This window comes from Pogonomyrmex barbatus, unplaced genomic scaffold (assembly GCF_055798465.1).
Source record: "Pogonomyrmex barbatus isolate J1 unplaced genomic scaffold, ASM5579846v1 scaffold11, whole genome shotgun sequence".
NCBI classification, from domain to species: Eukaryota; Metazoa; Arthropoda; class Insecta; order Hymenoptera; family Formicidae; genus Pogonomyrmex; species Pogonomyrmex barbatus.
Window position 1 is genome coordinate 2,016,025 of NW_028297107.1, and position 15,416 is coordinate 2,031,440.

The 15,416-nt window shown below is 44.5% G+C and overlaps 1 protein-coding gene across 1 annotated transcript in view; it reads right to left on the reverse strand.

The window, feature by feature from the left end:
* Positions 1-15,416, reverse strand: part of Pdk1 (Phosphoinositide-dependent kinase 1) — a 302,785-nt gene that overhangs the window by 199,707 nt on the left and 87,662 nt on the right. The window contains exon 2 of the mRNA XM_089070939.1: positions 5,399-5,434. The gene's annotated coding sequence lies outside the window, so the exon portion shown is untranslated. The remainder of the gene's footprint in view (positions 1-5,398; positions 5,435-15,416) is intronic.

Genomic DNA, 15,416 nt, shown 5'->3' on the forward strand with positions numbered 1-15,416 from the left:
CACACGCTCTGTGTATGTGTGTGTGTGTGTGTGTGTGTGTGTGTGTTCTCGGAGCCGCGAGGCCGGTGCGTGTAATTAAAATCTTAATCGCGCATCACGCACACAGTCTCTCGTGGTGGTCACACGTGGCGGCACATCCTCACGATCATCGACTAGAAAACAGTATGACCGATGACGTCACGCGTGGCACACAACCGGGGGCCGACAGCGCGAGATTCCCATGGGTAGCACGACGAAGCCCGGGCTCTCCGCGATTAACGTAATCGCGCGCGCCTCATGGTCTCATGGTCAAAGCCATCGGGCCGCGCCGCGGCCGCTTCTCTCTTCCGTTCCGAGCGCGCCTCTGAACGGAAAGTTCCGCGGGCGGGAACTCAAAACGGAGAGGTGTCGTGAGGACGCGCGCGTCCCGGCGCGGTTGTCGACGAGGAAATATTAGACAACCGGCCCGGGCGAGAGCTCGGTGATACTGTACCAGGATTTTCTTTACAGTATGCCTGCTCGCGAGATAAGAGCGAGCGTAAATATCTCAAGCGTTTCTCGCGAGAGGTGACAAGCTAGGAGATCAGTACTCAGGGGACTCTATAATGGGACTAACCTGTGGGATGGGAGTGGGAGGGGGGGAAGGGAGGGGGAGCGAGCAGGGTTGTACTGTGCTATGAATTTTCGTACAGTAGTGCAGTATGAGCGCGATTTATGTGCGCGCGACGAGTAGCAGGGAGCTGCTACGTACTATCATCGCGTCCGGCTCGTATGCGTGTATTTGTACGTGCTAGTCTCGTCTCTCTGCTACTACGACGTATACATCACGTCGAGGTCCGCGACAAAAAAACAAGAGAGTGCGGGAGGAGATTACTATGCGGGGACTATAAATCGCGCGCCCGATGCGACGTGCCCGCGCGCTCGCGAGCGTTTCATACGTCCGTCGGGATGCCCGTCACTGTGAGCCCGTCGATGGATATTTCGCGTGAATTCGCTTTTGGAAATTTTGGAGTTAATTCGGGCGCGCGCGCATGCGGCAAAAAGTTGGATGGAACTGTTTGTAATCGGGTTAAATATCGTCCGTATTTCCGTTCTCGCTACGGATACAGTTTCCAGATCAAAAAGGAGATTCGATAATTCGATAAATTTAACAAAAACTGACGACATTCGCGAGCCATATTCGCGAGCCATTTTTCACGCAGCTCTCCGACGTGGCTGATCGTATGAGGCAATAATTAGTAGCGCGGTCCGCCAAATGCAATTACTTTGCGGCGGTGGAACTGGCGGGAAATCGCATTTAATAGTCGCGAGGAAATAAAGAAAACCCTCCCATCCCGCGGAGAATCATTTTCGTGCATTATGGCGTACCATGACGCATTATGATGCATTATTATGCATCATGACGCATTAGGATGCGCGCTATTGCGCGCTGGTAGCGCGCTTTGTACGGTGCGGCGATGTCGGCCGGTAATGCTATAAGTCTTTCATAAATAATATACGGGGTGCTGCAAAAGTATCGTTTTACCGTGACGGTATCCTGTATCTAACACGCGCTTGCTACGACGATTTTGTTACGATATTTATAATTAATTTTATGTACGATTTATCTTGTATTTGTACCCTGGGAAATATTTAAATATAGTTTGGTCGATAAAACAAGTTAAGGGAAATTGGATCTTTCAGTCACGAGAAATCATCATTAAGTCAACGCACGTGCGTTTCTTAGAGTACTACAACTCGCTAATCGATTTGTCGATTTAATAACTATTCGAAACTATCAAGAAACTTTAGTTTCCAAGAAATGTTAAATAAAAAAAATTTGCGCAAAATTTGAATTTTGCGAGTAATGCTTGGAATAATGGAATGATATTAAAATGCCTTACGGCTATAAAGTTACGCAAAAAAAGATTAGTGTCGGAATGCCATATAATGCGACAAAAATCTAAGATAATTATTTTTGTTTGACTACAGCGCACTTCAGACCGCATCAAGGCCCCTGATAATTACGCAAATTACGTCTGATAATCTCGGGAGTTAAACGCGAGGTGACGAAATCCAAACGCATACTACTACGCACGAATATATACTTAATCTCAACAATATCGCGAGATGACGATAACGTCGGAGATGCGAAAAGACACAAGCTCGTCAGAGAGAACGAATGAGAGAAAGAGAGAGAGAGAGAGAAAGAGAGAGAAAAAGAAAAAAAAACAGCATCCTTTCTTTACTCCGACGCGATGCATCGTTGCACGATGCTTACCCATGCATATATACAGGAAAAGAAGAACAAGATCGGGCATACAAGGTGACTCGGAAAGAAGGGAAGTCGGTGCGCCCACCCTCCGGAAACGACTCCGGTCTAAAGCCTGATGTTAGTGCAGACTTGCGTGCCGTCTCGAGCAGCATGGTACCGGCTGCATCAAACTGCACATTATTCTTCGCTACTATGTTACGCGGTGTTGCAGGGAAAATCTCCCTAGATACGCTGCTGATGCGGCAAGAAATTATTTCCTTTCTCTTTCACTTTATGGCCTTTATAATGCCGCTCGATAATTTGAATAACATGGCCTCTCCGCGATCTGAATTGATTATCGCGACGCAAAAGTTAAATACATTCCGAATAAGTCTGTCGAGAAATCTGTTACATTATTACAACAGCAAAGTGTATTATTAATTTGGTATTTCGCAATTAATATTCTTCTTGTGATACACATACATATATAATATAGTTATTACTATCATATCGATGACAAAGAGCTATAAAATTATTTCCTTGCATCCGCAACTCAGATTCTGACACTTTTATTTACTCAATTGCTTAAAAATGCATTCAGGATCGTGGCGATGCAGCATTCGTGCGCCAAGTCAATGCACTGCATATGCATCAAGTTTCGCATATACGACACTATTAATTAATAAATCTGCCAACCAAGGAGCAACAAGAAACGAGAAAGCTCGTTTGCTCCGCGAGTATCCATTTACTTCTGTTCTTTCTTCTCTCTCTCTGTCTCTTTCCATCTCGTTCTCCATTTTTTTTTTTACTTATGCAACGTGATTAACTTGTCAAAACTTGTAACGATCGCAGTATCGGTGATAATATTAAAAATTAAATATCCGTCGCTAATTGCGGCCAATTAGTAATCGATTTGCGGGGTTTCTCTTGTTGTACAAAAGTATCCGCTTAAGGCGCTTTTTTAATTAATCATTAATTATCGACTGATAATTTTAATCGAGAAGCGTACTCTTAATTGACATCGCGTTTCCTTCTCTCGCGTTATATTTTGGATATAATGATGAAAAAGGAGGAAAGAATCATAGATCGCGATCGGTCGTTTAAAGTAGCTCCAAGATTATCATTATCTAAATCCATTATCTAATATCAGCAAATTACGAATTGCGTGTTCGTTCGACGGTTAATTATTAATTCACCCCTAACTATTCGGTAATCGTTATGGGCATTATATTATGGTATTAACGGGAACGCATTTCTGTCCGTCTGTCTGTCTACGCTCGTCGTCTAAAATCGTCACGGTAGTCCAGTCACCATGTCACGTCACGGGGCCCTACGCGGGCCGTCACGGTCCCGGGACCACGTGGGTCGTTATATTAATTTAGGGCTAGTGCTCATTAAAACCTAACGATAGCGCTCGTTATGCCCATCCGATAACGGCACAGCGGCACCGATCATTATTCGCCGATTATATCGTGCAGCGTTTTGTTTCGCCTTCGTTACCGAACCCCGAAGCAGGACGAAAAGGAATTCATCGTCTTGCCATCTTCCTCTCCCCCCCTCCCTCTCTCTCTCTCCTTCCGTCTCTCCACTTCGTTTTTTTGACGATGACTTTTTAGTGCTCAGCATGCGTGGCTCTAATTACCACTGTGTGAAATCGTACCCGAACACGACGTCGGCTTTTTCCCCTTCGGCCTTTGCGCTGCAAACGATTAATCCGAATGCGAAGAGATCCTTCTAGAAATTATATTCGCGGTTGAGAAATAAAGGAAGTGTTACGTTTTCACAACATCGTTTTCAAACATTTTTATCATCGGAATTAATATGATACGTGATCAAATCTAGGCAGAATTTGCTTGATCTAGATTTTTGTTTAAAAAAAAAAAAAAAATCGTCGATAACAGTTAACGCGAAATCTTCAATTTAGCGATCAAAGGCTATAGTAGTGATTTCGAAATTCTCGATTTTCAGAAGCAGTCGCTACGCGGAGGTGTTCATCGCGCGCGCACCGGCGCCGGCTACGTCCTTCACCCTTTCCGTCCCAGCTTCATCCTGCATTCTGCTAGGATTAAGGTCCGCATTCCCGGGTTTAATAAGTGTCGCTTGAATGACGTGAATTAGTTCAATATGTCTGAGGTCCCTGAAGTAGCAACAATTCAGGGCCGCTGCATCGTGTAATTAAAATTACTCCGCGCGTCATACTTTACGCTAAGGAGACGTAGGGCGTACGAAAGGGAGGAGGGGGGGGGGTAGAGAGAATGGGAATGTTATAGTAATTCAAGGACTGGCAGGAGCCTCGATACCGCATTTTTCAAAATCGAACGGAAAATATTTTACCGAGAAATATTTTATATAAACAAAAAGTAGAAGTAAATTGCGCAAATATTCTGAAAAAGGATCCAACCAAACTTGTGTATATGAAGTTTATTTATTTCATGTTTATTTATATCCTGTTTGTGTTAATTAATCATTATATAATATATCGAGCGTCGACCGTAACGAGACAGGTTTTGGAGACACTTCAGATAAGACAATAAAAAAAAAATGTAAAACGACGATCAACATGGTGTAATATATCGCGGAGTCTCAAATACAGTTAGTATTTTTAGCTAATTAGTGGATCCGGTAAAGTGAAAATAAGCGCATATATCTGGCATTCTCTAACAGGTAGGAGAGACTCGAGCAGCACTCGGTCTCTCAGAGAGAGTGGGCCCATCTTCAGAGAAGTACCGGGGCATACAACTGACTGTGTGAGCTTCTCTTTCACCGCGTCCTTTGGCGGACGCCATCCCAACCCCTTTCAACCCTTGAGGAGAGCGGCGCTCTTAAGGGATGGCCTACTTTCGCCGTCGATACGCCTGCGATTGCATTTCCCGAAGCCACTCGAAGACGACACGCGGCATGTATCGAGAACGATTATATTTAATGTAAAGCGATCAAAAGATATCGCGATAGAACAGAGAGATTACGTTACGATAAAAAGACGACATGAAACTCAAAAGATATCGTAGTTTAAGATTTCTTTTGACACTGTAGTCAAATAAAGAAACATGGAAATGGCAAATATTTTTGTTTAATTCCAAATACATTAGCGGCATTCATTTTGGCATTCCGACACTGACGATACTTGCAAAATTATTTAATTATTCTATTTTCCGAAATCGTCGTTAAATATTGATAATGACTCACAATTGAAGAGCTGCACGCTGCGCCGCAACGCTCGAGCTGAAAAAAAAATCAAGATTAATAAAAAATATCACTGTTTTCTACTTCTAATTATTATTTGTTACAGGAAACGATTATCAAAAAAAAAAAAGAAAAAAAAAAGAAAAAAAAACAGAAATCTTTAGGAGTGAGATAGATAAAGCGCGGATCGCATGACTTATTCGCCAAGCGAAAAAAAGAACTCGTGCGCTGGAAATCTACTGATCATGGAAATAAGACGCAGTTAATCGCAGCAAACGGGGGTCAACGAACCTCGAAATTGGATTCGAGGCAAGCGCGAATTCGTATCTTTTTTACTGATGCAGAACGGAAGCGAGACGAGAAGGAGCGAGACGACGTGTTCACGTGTCCACGCAAAATTCCTTACGGATGGAATTTGACGACCATTGACACTCGCGCTGATATGTCGCGCGAAAGAAGGAGGTTTTTTTGCACGATCAATCCCTCCCCCCTACCATCCTGCCAACGTCTGCAGACCGACGTATTCGACATTGGCGTACAACGACCGTGATCGTTGGCGCGTGGCGGTGCTAATGAACTTCGGCAGCATATTACCCAAAAGCACGTGGTAATTTCGCATGCGTGCGTGAAGGTTCGCGCGGTAATTCCGGAAGACAAATAAACGAACTTCGAGTTTGAATTGAATAAATCATCATTACAAAGCAGCGGCCGCAGTCCTTTAAGTCTCACATTATGAAAAAATCACTTCTAAACGCCATTTAACATCTTTCTAATAGGATTTTTTTTATTTTAATTTGACGTCCAAGCTAAAAATATGACGCGTCAATACTGAAAATTGGAAACGACTGAATGGCTCAGTTAAAATTCTTGAGCGAAGGACAGCGTTATAACAGTATTATTAATTAAATTCCGCGCGTTCGTGACGAAACCGCCAGATGCGTTCCCTTCAATCGATAAGCAGTAAATTAAGCATGGTCTAAATGCAACGTCTATATCATCAATATCTATATCACGTTACAGAAAACACACTGAGATCTTTGTCGCATCATCCAAAAGCTGCGTTACATGTTAGCAAGTACTGCTGAGTAGATCTTAATAATTAAAGTACCGTTTCGTGGATTATCCAATTATTCAATTATAATAATTCGGAATAATAGACAAAAGAATTACACACCTAAGAAATTTATAACTATATAATCATCATTTCCATCATATATCGACATTCCATGTTCACTTTTCATATAAAATTTATTTCCGTAAGCTTCGACTAATTTCATCATTTTGGTAAATATCTATGAAAATTGCTCGTAATAAAAGCAATGAGCTTATAGAAATTTCCAAAATTGTAATTTATTATTAAAATAGTCACTCTCCTCTCCCCTTCCTCTCCATGAAAATACGACTTTAATCACCAGAGAATCTATGTCATCATATTTCTCCGTAATGGTCAAACGCGATCGATATCTGTGAGTGGAGACATCAGACGATAAAATATCGCGTAAGACCGCAATTTCAGGCGATATTTGTATATGCGGATATTCCGGGATTCTTACATCATATTTCGGTTGCATCGCCGGCGGAGAGACGTGACTCTCCTCAAAATCCTTTCGTAATCGAACGGGAATCCAAGAAGAGGACTCGAACAGTCGGTACGTACCGGTGGGGAATAACAATGAAGAGGGACAATAGTAATGGAATTATCTTACGGGTAGTCGTTCTCCCGTTGGCAGTACAATCGCCATCGAGACCGAATCTCTCGAGTACGCCCTCCCTCACCCCCTGTCTGTCTTTCTTTCTCTTTCTCTTTCCCTTTTAGGACCGGTCTGGCCCGGGCTCGTCGTTCATCTGATGGCGCGTGGCTATGTAGGTGCTAATGAACTCTCCGTGAGTCATGTTTTAAAAAAGACAAAGACAAAGACAAAGACAGAGAGAGAGAGAGAGAGAGAGAGAGGGGGGGGGAGGGGGGACACGAGCGGCGCGAGCCGCGGAAACGCGAGAATCCCGAAAGCCGAAGTGCCAAGTTCGCAAATTAGCGGCGTTCTCCGCGGCGCGCTCGTGTCTTTTCAAATTCCTTTGTCTTTTCTTACCTTTTTCTCTTTAACGGAATCCGCGGGCGCAGCAAGAAATTCTTCTTGCGCTCCGTGCGTTAATGCCTTTCAAGCGAAAATAGAAGAACTCCACCGAGTTCGCTAAAGTTTGCGAAAATCGTACTTATGAGCTAGATTGTTTACAGTTTCATCACGACTTCTTCAGACGGGAGATATCCGACTTCTCTTGCGATGTAGATATTGTAGATTTTGGGAATAGTATTATTCGTTTAAATGGCGAACTTTGTAAACAAACCGCGATAACTTGGTTTGATGCAATCAAAATAGCGGAACTGGAAGATCAACGCAATTATCGAGCGTCGAAAGAGAGAGAGAGAGAGAGAGAGAGAGCTCGATAATTCCCGCAAACAAAATTATGTCACAGAAATGCTTGCATTTTTAAACTTAAACGACCGCGTTCCTCAAATGGCTGTTCGATCGACCGAAGCGGAAGAATCGATCGTGAAACATTAAAATGCCGATATATCGAAGATCGACGCGCGGGAAAAAGAGAAGATGTCGGGTGAAAGAATGCGAAATAACGGAGGGGACGACCGCGCGAATATATTGAAATGAAAAAAAAATCACTCGATCGACTCGAATTAAAGAGAATCCCTCGGTCGAACATCGATCTCACTTTGGTTACCACCCGTGGGCAGCCGATAGTAATTAATCAGTCCGCGCGGTGCACACCGATAATTAGAGGTACCGATCGACGGGCAATTAATACGCCTCTTAACCGCGATCGGCGATCGATCATGGAAATGTTATTCCCGCGGGAGGGTAGAGAGGCGGAAGGGTTGAAAACTCGCGGGTTATAGTGACAGCGGATTAACATGGGCATTAAGGACATGGGAATTCGGGGAAGTAGCTTCTAATGTCGGGCACGGGTAAAGCGAGCGAACGGGCGGGCAATTTTCCGTTAAAAATTTAGACCTTTCAATTTGCTGACAACTCGTAAGTCACGTGACAGTAGTTGAACCTACGCGCAAGTGTTCCCAGGCCGACGCGAAATCGAGCGTAGAGTCGATCTAAAAATAATGTCCACGTGCGATTAATAGGTATACCTTGCCGCGTAATTTTTCCTCTCTCTTTCTCTCTCGTTCGGACATAAGTTTAATCACGGGCATTAATTTTTGACGGGTTCGCTCGTTCCGGGTATCTATCTATCTATCGCGTTTCGCAGAAGTCCATTCGTACAATTAATTTTTAACATTCCGATCGCGGGAACCGCCAGATTCCTTCTCGCGAAGTTTAATTCAGTCACCGTCGAGACGGCTCGTGACGAATAAGAGGGAAAAGGAAGGAAGAAAAAATTCAATTTGTTGCGAGGAATTTTGTGAGTGCACTCGTCGTTTCGCCGATTACAAAAATTTAACAGTCGTAAAATTATAAATATCAAAAGTATCAAGCGCGCGTGCTTGCGTCGGAGCTTAATTCCACTTTAAGTCGAGTGTTACTTCAAAGTCGTTTCCTCGATTTTTTTTTTTTTTTTCACGACTATTTGTGTCATCTCCGTCGGATAGAATAAAAATTCATCGAATATTAAAGTCACCAGGGACGCCTCGTCCTCGAGTCTCTCGACTAGAAGAGCGCCATTGAAATTGACGGCAAAAAGTCTGTCGATCAAACTGTCGAACCCTTTCGAGAGGGACTATTAGCGGCTATATTTTTCCATCGATCGTTCCGAGACTCGTCGGAAGAGCTTCTTACCGGAAATAGAAAGTCGAAAAGATTCTACGCGATCGTGGCTGTCCGACATTGTTTTCTGAAAAAATAACGGAAGCGCAGACATTTCTGGCCGCGTGTACGCGACGAAAGGAAATACCGAACATCTTTATCTCTTTCCTCCTGTATTTCTTCCTCTCGGCGTTCCTCGTTCTTTCCGCCTCTTTTTCTGGGGGGAGGAGGAGGGGGGGCATGCACCTTCCTCTCTCGTGCATAACGCATCCGCTGGATTCTTCGCCTTCGCGAGTTCAAAAACCTTTCTGCGCGTGCGGCTTCTTTACACGGAAATGGCTCCGAATCATCAATCGCAAGAAACGTCAAGTTTCTAACTGGCACGAAAAATTTGGTGGATCGACACTTAACTCGCGATACAAATTCGCGGATGCGTTTCGACGTAATTATATATAAATTATATATATATTTAATGACTCAAAATAACTCGGAATCGCAACATTTTTAATAGCAACACGCATAGAATACTATATATTTTATATATGTTTATATAAATTATAAAAATCTATAATTTGTCGCGAGTTATTTATTACTTTCGTGTTATAAATGTTGCATGATATATGATTATGATACAAAATGGACGTTCGCGATAAGTGCACCTTATACATCAAAATGCGAATAAATCGGATGTATTTTATAAGTCAAAGAATTCTTTTTAGAGCATCTGGAGTAGAACCTGCACACCTGATTCCACAGTAATTCGTTATCTTGACAGTTTAAGGGCGAGAGCTATTTCGATTTCGAGATCGCATCCGTGTACGATATTTTTGCCCAAAAGTCAATCGCGGTACACATAGTTGGAAAGTGCCTTCGATCGAACGTGTCTCACATACGTCAATCAACGTGCTCGAAATGGAAACGATAAACGCAGATTGCGACACTGCAGTTACGTAGTTATTTAACGTTCTAAATTGTTTATCGTACACACATTCGCAAGTGAAACCGTGCTATATATCTATATAAATCGATCTAACATAAATATTTAACGATTTAGCAATCGCCAATCACAACGTAATTTAACGTGGCTGCAATTGTATTGTATAAAATATCGAGCAATCGCTCTCGGGACGAAATTAATGTCGACATTATTCGTGACGTACTCGCGACGGTTTCCGTACTCGGTGAAAGCGTATCGTCTTCGATTGCGAAGAACGGGATTGAACGCTTCGCAAAAATTCACGTTTCATATTCGTCTCTCTCGGCATTTCTCATCGTAACAGTTAAATTACTTGAGTCGCGATGGCGCAACTTTTCAATAAAGACGTCTCTCCCTCCGCGTGTCTCGCGCAATGAATGCTGATCGAGACAAACATCGTCTGTAAGTAGAAAATAAAGAACGGCGGCGGATGGGGAGGGGGGGGAGATGGGAGGTGGAAAGAGGGGAGCGGAAAAGAAAGCCGGGGAGATGTATAACGTCAGAAATGCCGGCTTATTCGAAACCCAGTACACGAACGTACAGCCATCGACTTCTTCATGGAGTATTGAAAACCCGATGGAAAAAGGTGGTCGCGCGCAAAGGGGGGAAACCATAGTGGTTAAACTCAGGCAATGAGAATCCAATGAGGGGACATAAGCCTGCCGTAAACAGATGCCTTTGAAAATACCGGATGCGGGAAACGCACACACAAGAACAAGACGAACGAAATGTGCTAATTATTATGTCGCTCAATGGGAAAATATTTTTTTTTATTTTTCTTTACCCTTCTCTATCTCGTATCGAGAATTATTAAATCCAAATCAAACATCGAAAAACTAAATATCGGAATGTTTCGTTGGGAGCACTCGTGGGGCAGCATTTTTGCGAGCGCGATCGCGATCGCGAATCGGAAATAAGTGAACGACGGAAGAAATAAAGCCGCGGGACGCGCGTCAGCGAACTCCCGACCCATTCCGCACCCGCCCGCGAACGTGTTCCCCGATTTCGCAGACGTATCTCGAGGACCCGGTAGAAAGGATGACCGTAACGGAGAACGAAGGAGAAGGTGGGGGCAAACAGAGGATGGCTGATGGCGGCGTCGGGTGGCTCGAAGCAGTTACCGATACGACGGGCGGAGTACGAGATGAAGAAAGAGGAGGAGTTGCGCGGGTGGACCTGCGAGGGGGGCGGAGAGGGTTAGTTTTTTTCCGTTTTTATCGGAAGGAAAGAGTGGCTCCCCGAGCCTGTAATGGAGTCCAGGCACGTATCCGTCGTGCACACGCCAGCAGAGCCCGCGGCTTTTCCAGTCACCCGACCCACCCTTGGTGTGTCTCACCCTCGCGCTCGAATCCCGCGAATCTCCCTCTCTCCCTCCCTCTCCTTCTCTCTCAGTCACTCCTATTCTGTTCTGTTCTCGCGAATGCCCCCTCTTTCTCCCGCACCTGCAAGTTGACAGACCGACATTGGAACCCCTCGTACACGAACACACCCTTGCGCAGGTTATACGACGAGTAAACGCGCTCGTCGAGGTATCTTATAGAATTTCCAGCGCTCGTCGTGCTCGATCATAATCGCCCTTGTAATCCTGCTGGCGATAGAGAGGAAAAAAGATACGCTGAATGGACAGTATTACACGTACGTCAGTGATATTAATGCTATTCCTGAGTCGACTAAGGACAATTCGAAAATGTGAACGTGACATGGATATAAAAGTAGAGAAAAAAAAAAATCTAAGCGCTAAAATAAAAAGCCTCTCTTTTACTTATAGATAACATTTATCTTTGTCTACCTTGATATTCGTTAAAAATACGCTGTTCTTATTATAAATGCTTTCATAAATAGTGCCCTAGTGCCTCCTTGGCGTATATTTCTTTCCCAAAGAAAAGATAAATTTAAAAGAGAGCATCACCGTCGCCGTCCGACGCGACGCGACGCGACGCGACGCGACGCGACGCGACGCGACGCGGCGTGGCGTGGCGTGGCGTAGCGTGATATTTACAATCTACTTTTATGTCGTGTCTTCGAGAGATTTACCTGAAGATTTTCTCTCGTTTGCGTGCTATTATTACGTTAGAACTAGAAAATTGTCGCTGTCTCGGCAGAGGGAAAGAAGGATCGCCCCGAATTGACCCGACGCGAGAACGGTTCTCGCTCGTCGATCATCTTAATGTTTGCGAACGGACGACCAATCGGCTGCATGAAAACTCGATTTGTTCTAATAAACGACCTACGATAAATTTCTCCCACGGTCCTAACAACGGCCTCTTAATGACTTCATCTCTGACGACATTCTCTAGTCGTTGAGAAAGGAAAAGATCGTCGCGCGCGCGGGAATGAGCGTAGCCTTAATCGGCAGCAAGCTCAATAGATACAAATGGCCTAACGCGGCTTATGGTAAACGCCGTGTGTATCAGAGGATCATTAACCGTGAACAAGGGAAAAGAGTGCCGACTGCGAAAATTTCATGAGATTCCGCTTTTAAAGGCTACAACTTTCGATTTTTGCGCGAGCGTCCCATTCGGGCGAGTATCAATCACTGAAACTTTAATAACTCAATTTCCCAGTCAGACTGATAAATTACGGATCGCGAGCGGCCGAGTCTTCGCGATTTCGTTATAGGACAGCAATTTTCGATCGGCAATCGCGCACCGTCGAAACTTCGATTCACACGGCCGATATTCATTTTTCTTCCTCCGGGCCGCACTTTTTTCTCTGTTTATACCAATCAAACTTGCTATAAACTGTACAAATCTGTCAGCAATATTCGCGCTGGTACGCGGAGTGTAAAGATCCGCTTTTTTATATTTTTTTCCGCTTGTTTCGTTGAATGTTTTCGACGCGCGGGGACCAGCCGGATTCTATCTGGCCGCTTAAAAAAAGAGAGACAGAGAGAGAGAGAGAGAGAGAGAGAGAGAGAGAGAGAGAGAGAGAGAGAGAGAGAGAGAGAGAGAGAGAGAGAGAGACGGAAGGGGAAAGAGGGAAAAAGGTAGAAAAATCGCCCGCACACACGCGCGAAAACGAGAAGCGACCGGAAAAAGAGAGGAAAGTGCGAACGCCGTGCGTCACGGTGAGCTTTTAATACTGCCTGACGAGTGCATGTTTAAAGGCTTATCCGCGCGCGTCATCGACGGATTGTCGCGAAATCGATCGGATACAATAAGCGCCGCATGCGGCGTGATTACGTGAAAATACAGGCGACCGTGCGCGCTCGCGTTTACGACTGTTTCCCGACAATTTTTTCGCGTGGAGCATTGCCGCGACATCGGCGGATTTTATGGACACCGTAAAATCGTATATACGCGCATTTAAGTGCGGAGATATGCCACGATTGATTAAGGAGAATGACATCCGTTCGCCAAGTACGGCAGGTACGTAACGCTCAAAAATTTTATAGCCGCCACGATTTTACACGGTCGCCGATCGTGAGTATTGTTTTACGCGTTCGTCGATTTACGCTGATTTCCGTCGAGCGTGTAAAACGTTCTTTCTGATTTCTATCTATGATTGTTTAATCCATTAAAAAGATTGTCCGAATGCGTATTCGAAAGCAGTTTTAAAGTTGAAAAGAAAATTAAAAGAGAGTTGAAAATAAAAGTTATTACATGTCAAAGAAATCTGATCTATTTAAAACGTTATCTCTATTTGGAGCACATCAGCGTGACGTTCTTCATCAATGTACTCGCGCCGCGAGAGCAAAGTTCACTGAGAAAATGTTATGAGGTCCCAGAATAGGGGCAAGTCGGGGCTGACGATCCTCGTGGTATCAGACACATCGTGAAAACTCGCTTTGTCTTTCTCTCCTTCTTTCATTTCGTTGTTCGCGCGCGACTTTTATTCGCCGGTGGTTGGGAAGAGGGAAACCGGGTGGTTTGTAGGTCGTTAAAAAGGCGATCCTCGGCGCCGGTAGCGTCATCTTGGGCCGACATTAACGTCGGTGAGCCGTGAGGAGTACATAATGTTGCGTTAACTCGGCGCCCGAGGGGAGATGGATGAGCGGTACGCGTCGCAACTTTAATTTTTTCCCCTGGGTCGGCGGGGCTGCTTTCGGGTTGACCCGGCCGCCTGCCCACCCCTCCGCCAGGCAGAAGGGCCAGAAGAACTTTTTAAAACACAAAGTTGGGCGTGGAGGTAGAGGAGGGTGACGGCTCTGAGGATACTGGGGAGGGCTTTCTTTCAGGGGGAGGGGGGGGGATACGAGGGTGCCGAGGGGAGCGAGAGAGGGTGCGGAGGATATACGTGCGCGACATCGTGAAGCTCGTTATAATGCTCCGCGAGCCCACTTCATTTCTTATTGCCGGGAACTGCGGCACGGGACTGCGGAACTTGACGTACGAACTTGCAGAGCAAGCGACGGAGAGAGAGCCTAATGGCCGCTAACGAAAATTGGACAGCGATGAATACTCCAGCCGAGACCGTGAGAAGCGAAACGGGAGGCGAGGCGGAGGGGACGGGGACTCGAGGCAGACTCCGCTCTGGTTTTCAAGTTCAATGATTTTAAGGCGGCACACGAAAGTGTTAATTCGCACGGGGGCGTTTAATCTACTAAAAGCAATGCCCGGCCATATCACGCGGCTCCATTCCCCCGCGTTTTTATTCACGTTCGCGTACGCTTTTCCCGCACAGCGATACGGCCTGGAGGTCATCATTAATTTCGTTAATTGAATTAAAATTGAATTAAAATTAAATTGAGCTGAAAATCAATCAGCGAAATTTCGATCAGCGCCACGTTGGAAGATTATAAATCCCGTTATAACACCCTAAAGTAAAATTAGCGATTTGCATAACTTGGCAAATGGCGCCAGATTACGCGACGAAATCCCCATGGCGCGATGCTCGCGGCAGTGGCCTAACTTTCATCATCAGTCTTCCCTCCATTTTTCGCCCTCCCTATATGAAAGCTCATAGTTTATGAAAAAAAAAAGGAAAAAAAAAAATAAAAGAGTCACGCCTGTTCTTTTGCCAATCAATCATTGTCAATCGATCGATCTATCTACGCTCGAAAATTCTTTCTGATAAAAGTGGCGAACGTGCTTATGCTTTGATAACTTATCTAAGACGATCTGAATCTTTTCTCGCTAAAGTGATTAAATATCCTGTCTTTTCTCTGAAAAAGTAAAGCAATATCACATCAGCGGTTAAATATCAACCGATACTTTTACATACGAGTATAATATAATTTTAATATAAAAATTAGCTTATGCTGATTCTTTAATTCATCTAAAAAAAAAAAAAAAAAAAAAAAGAAAGATTCGATACAATCATTAAATTAAGAGAGTAT